This window comes from Mesoplodon densirostris, chromosome 6 (assembly GCF_025265405.1).
Source record: "Mesoplodon densirostris isolate mMesDen1 chromosome 6, mMesDen1 primary haplotype, whole genome shotgun sequence".
Lineage (NCBI taxonomy): Eukaryota > Metazoa > Chordata > Mammalia > Artiodactyla > Ziphiidae > Mesoplodon > Mesoplodon densirostris.
This window is the reverse complement of record NC_082666.1, coordinates 136649048-136655047: the sequence shown is the minus strand read 5'-3', so window position 1 is coordinate 136655047 and position 6000 is coordinate 136649048.

Here is a 6000-nt window from a genome sequence, read left to right as displayed (position 1 = left end):
TTAGGGCTGCACTGACTACAAGAACCTCAACTTGGGTACACCTTAAATATCCCAGGAAATATAAAAATGGTTCAAAACATTGTGGTACTTACGTACGATGGAATATCCCTCAGCCATGAAATCAATGTCATAAGACCAGTAGCAGCAAAGTGAGTGGATTCAGGTACGATGATTCTAAGTGAAATAAGTCACACAGAAAAAGAAACTTATCATAAGATATCACTTATGAAGATCCTGTAAACATGGCTACACGTGAATTGAGTTAGGAAAGAGAACACAGTCTCACATTTAGAAAACACTCTTATGCCTGCATAAAGGGGAAGGAGAGGTGGGGTGATGCATAAAACCAGAGTTTGATAGAAGCACAGGGACCGTTTCAAAAACCAACTTTGGAATTGACAAGACCGACACCTTCCTTAGTGAAAGAGACTCAAAACCCCATATTTCCCACAGAGGAATATATCTGACTAGTAAGAATCTTAAAACCTATGTATTGATATGTCTCCATAAGGGAATCAAGTGTGTCTAGAGTGGCATAAACATGGCAGCGAGAATCAGCTCAAACCCACTATAAAAAGGAATTTCAAAAGCAAAACCAAAAAACAGGGAAATTCTTTACAATTCCTTCAGGGTGTCTGAGGAAACCTGGAAAGACCCTATCTACAATGACAGCTGGATGTGGCATAAGGCTGGACACTTGGGACTGAGAGGATTGGTGAGATTGGGTGAGCAAATGCAGACCCTTTCAAGCAATAATGCATGGCCCCCATTCCATGGGTCCCAACTCTCCAGGTTCAAGGGAATATTACTACAGCTATAACATGTACAGGAAACCTAGAGAATGGACACACTGTGAATACGAAAGGTTTCTAAAACTCAATAAATAGTCCCTCTCCTGGTGCTCCAGTTTGACTTTCCAACTGCCTTACTATCAATCTCCCAACTTGGAGAGACAGGCCCTTTAACCTCCTGGTTTGCACAGGTTCCCAATTTGCCAGAGGATGGAAGGGACGAGGGAGAACCCATGAGAGAGTAGCTGTTAGGCATTTGGACGGGCACATGTCCCTCTAATTTCCCGGCAGGAAGAAGAATTAACCAAAGTCTCAGCCACCCACCGGGAACCAGTATAGGACATGATCCAAAATTTTGGACTTGTGTTCAGCTCACAAAAAAAGAGTTGAGAAATGGAGCTCAGGGGCACAGCAATTCACAAACTGGCAGAGTGATAAAGGACAACTATCGTCCAAAAATCTGTTGAGGGAAGTCAACGAGGCGGACTTGAAAGCGAGGCAAAATAGCAGGAAACAGATTTCAAGAGGTACCTTGGAATCGCCTGTAAAGCACAGGAAGAGGGGCACAACTTGGACAATGGTGCACTTGGCCAAAAAGGGCGTATGCGTTTTCTCCTGAATATATTCAGGAGAAAACGCATACGCCCTTTTTGGCCAAGCAAGCAAGCGGGCAATGCAAATCTGCACTACAAAGAAGTATCACTTCCCACCGGTCAAAAGGGACATCCACAAAATGTGTAAAAACCAGAAAGGCAAGACAGGCCCTGGAGAACTGGGAGCCTTGTTATGCTGATGGGCGGGATGTAAATTGCCAACTGCCTCACTGGAGGAGTGCATTGTGTTCCCTAAAACAAGTAAACAACAGAGCTACAGAGCCAAGGCCACTTCCAGTCTAGGGAATATACCTTGGGAAAACTGAAAATCAATAAGAAAGAGCCACCTCCAAATTTAGGGCTGCACTGACTACAAGAACCTCAACTTGGGTACACCTTAAATATCCCAGGAAATATAAAAATGGTTCAAAACATTGTGGTACTTACGTACGATGGAATATCCCTCAGCCATGAAATCAATGTCATAAGACCAGTAGCAGCAAAGTGAGTGGATTCAGGTACGATGATTCTAAGTTAAATAAGTCACACAGAAAAAGAAACTTATCATAAGATATCACTTATGAAGATCCTGTAAACATGGCTACACGTGAACTGAGTTAGGAAAGAGAACAGAGTCTCACATTTAGAAAACACTCTTATGCCTGCATAAAGGGGAAGGAGAGGTGGGGTGATGCATAAAACCAGAGTTTGATATAAGCACAGGGACCGTTTCAAAAACCAACTTTGGAATTGACAAGACCGACACCTTCCTTAGTGAAAGAGACTCAAAACCCCATATTTCCCACAGAGGAATATATCTGACTAGTAAGAATCTTAAAACCTATGTATTGATATGTCTCCATAAGGGAATCAAGTGTGTCTAGAGTGGCATAAACATGGCAGCGAGAATCAGCTCAAACCCACTATAAAAAGGAATTTCAAAAGCAAAACGAAAAAACAGGGAAATTCTTTACAATTCCTTCAGGGTGTCTGAGGAAACCTGGAAAGACCCTATCTACAATGACAGCTGGATGTGGCATAAGGCTGGACACTTGGGACTGAGAGGATTGGTGAGATTGGGTGAGCAAATGCAGACCCTTTCAAGCAATAATGCATGGCCCCCATTCCATGGGTCCCAACTCTCCAGGTTCAAGGGAATATCACTACAGCTATAACATGTACAGGAAACCTAGAGAATGGACACACTGTGAATACGAAAGGTTTCTAAAACTCAACGAATAGTCCCTCTCCTGGTGCTCCAGTTTGACTTTCCAACTGCCTTACTATCAATCTCCCAAGTTGGAGAGACAGGCCCTTTAACCTCCTGGTTTGCACAGGTTCCCAATTTGGCAGAGGATGGAAGGGACGAGGGAGAACCCATGAGAGAGTAGCTGTTAGGCATTTGGACGGGCACATGTCACTCTAATTTCCCGGCAGGAAGAAGAATTAACCAAAGTCTCAGCCACCCACGGGGAACCAGTATAGGACATGATCCAAAATTTTGGACTTGCGTTCAGCTCACAAAAAACGAGTTGAGAAATGGAGCTCAGGGGCACAGCAATTCACAAACTGGCAGAGTGATAAAGGACAACTATCGTCCAAAAATCTGTTGAGGGAAGTCAACGAGGCGGACTTGAAAGCGAGGCAAAATAGCAGGAAACAGATTTCAAGAGGTACCTTGGAATCGCCTGTAAAGCACAGGAAGAGGGGCACAACTTGGACAATGGTGCACTTGGCCAAAAAGGGCGTATGCGTTTTCTCCTGAATATATTCAGGAGAAAACGCATACGCCCTTTTTGGCCAAGCAAGCAAGCGGGCAATGCAAATCTGCACTACCAAGAAGTATCACTTCCCACCGGTCAAAAGGGACATCCACAAAATGTGTAAAAACCAGAAAGGCAAGACAGGCCCTGGAGAACAGGGAGCCTTGTTATGCTGATGGGCGGGATGTAAATTGCCAACTGCCTCACTGGAGGAGTGCATTGTGTTCCCTAAAACAAGTAAACAACAGAGCTACAGAGCCAAGGCCACTTCCAGTCTAGGGAATATACCTTGGGAAAACTGAAAATCAATAAGAAAGGGCCACCTCCAAATTTAGGGCTGCACTGACTACAAGAACCTCAACTTGGGTACACCTTAAATATCCCAGGAAATATAAAAATGGTTCAAAACATTGTGGTACTTACGTACGATGGAATATCCCTCAGCCATGAAATCAATGTCATAAGACCAGTAGCAGCAAAGTGAGTGGATTCAGGTACGATGATTCTAAGTGAAATAAGTCACACAGAAAAAGAAACTTATCATAAGATATCACTTATGAAGATCCTGTAAACATGGCTACACGTGAACTGAGTTAGGAAAGAGAACAGAGTCTCACATTTAGAAAACACTCTTATGCCTGCATAAAGGGGAAGGAGAGGTGGGGTGATGCATAAAACCAGAGTTTGATATAAGCACAGGGACCGTTTCAAAAACCAACTTTGGAATTGACAAGACCGACACCTTCCTTAGTGAAAGAGACTCAAAACCCCATATTTCCCACAGAGGAATATATCTGACTAGTAAGAATCTTAAAACCTATGTATTGATATGTCTCCATAAGGGAATCAAGTGTGTCTAGAGTGGCATAAACATGGCAGCGAGAATCAGCTCAAACCCACTATAAAAAGGAATTTCAAAAGCAAAACCAAAAAACAGGGAAATTCTTTACAATTCCTTCAGGGTGTCTGAGGAAACCTGGAAAGACCCTATCTACAATGACAGCTGGATGTGGCATAAGGCTGGACACTTGGGACTGAGAGGATTGGTGAGATTGGGTGAGCAAATGCAGACCCTTTCAAGCAATAATGCATGGCCCCCATTCCATGGGTCCCAACTCTCCAGGTTCAAGGGAATATTACTACAGCTATAACATGTACAGGAAACCTAGAGAATGGACACACTGTGAATACGAAAGGTTTCTAAAACTCAATAAATAGTCCCTCTCCTGGTGCTCCAGTTTGACTTTCCAACTGCCTTACTATCAATCTCCCAACTTGGAGAGACAGGCCCTTTAACCTCCTGGTTTGCACAGGTTCCCAATTTGCCAGAGGATGGAAGGGACGAGGGAGAACCCATGAGAGAGTAGCTGTTAGGCATTTGGACGGGCACATGTCACTCTAATTTCCCGGCAGGAAGAAGAATTAACCAAAGTCTCAGCCACCCACCGGGAACCAGTATAGGACATGATCCAAAATTTTGGACTTGCGTTCAGCTCACAAAAAACGAGTTGAGAAATGGAGCTCAGGGGCACAGCAATTCACAAACTGGCAGAGTGATAAAGGACAACTATCGTCCAAAAATCTGTTGAGGGAAGTCAACGAGGCGGACTTGAAAGCGAGGCAAAATAGCAGGAAACAGATTTCAAGAGGTACCTTGGAATCGCCTGTAAAGCACAGGAAGAGGGGCACAACTTGGACAATGGTGCACTTGGCCAAAAAGGGCGTATGCGTTTTCTCCTGAATATATTCAGGAGAAAACGCATACGCCCTTTTTGGCCAAGCAAGCAAGCGGGCAATGCAAATCTGCACTACAAAGAAGTATCACTTCCCACCGGTCAAAAGGGACATCCACAAAATGTGTAAAAACCAGAAAGGCAAGACAGGCCCTGGAGAACAGGGAGCCTTGTTATGCTGATGGGCGGGATGTAAATTGCCAACTGCCTCACTGGAGGAGTGCATTGTGTTCCCTAAAACAAGTAAACAACAGAGCTACAGAGCCAAGGCCACTTCCAGTCTAGGGAATATACCTTGGGAAAACTGAAAATCAATAAGAAAGAGCCACCTCCAAATTTAGGGCTGCACTGACTACAAGAACCTCAACTTGGGTACACCTTAAATATCCCAGGAAATATAAAAATGGTTCAAAACATTGTGGTACTTACGTACGATGGAATATCCCTCAGCCATGAAATCAATGTCATAAGACCAGTAGCAGCAAAGTGAGTGGATTCAGGTACGATGATTCTAAGTGAAATAAGTCACACAGAAAAAGAAACTTATCATAAGATATCACTTATGAAGATCCTGTAAACATGGCTACACGTGAACTGAGTTAGGAAAGAGAACAGAGTCTCACATTTAGAAAACACTCTTATGCCTGCATAAAGGGGAAGGAGAGGTGGGGTGATGCATAAAACCAGAGTTTGATATAAGCACAGGGACCGTTTCAAAAACCAACTTTGGAATAGACAAGACCTACACCTTCATTCAGTGAAAGAGACTCAAAACCCCATATTTCCCACAGAGGAATATATCTGACTAGTAAGAATCTTAAAACCTATGTATTGATATGTCTCCATAAGGGAATCAAGTGTGTCTAGAGTGGCATAAACATGGCAGCGAGAATCAGCTCAAACCCACTATAAAAAGGAATTTCAAAAGCAAAACCAAAAAACAGGGAAATTCTTTACAATTCCTTCAGGGTGTCTGAGGAAACCTGGAAAGACCCTATCTACAATGACAGCTGGATGTGGCATAAGGCTGGACACTTGGGACTGAGAGGATTGGTGAGATTGGGTGAGCAAATGCAGACCCTTTCAAGCAATAATGCATGGCCCCCATTCCATGGGTCCC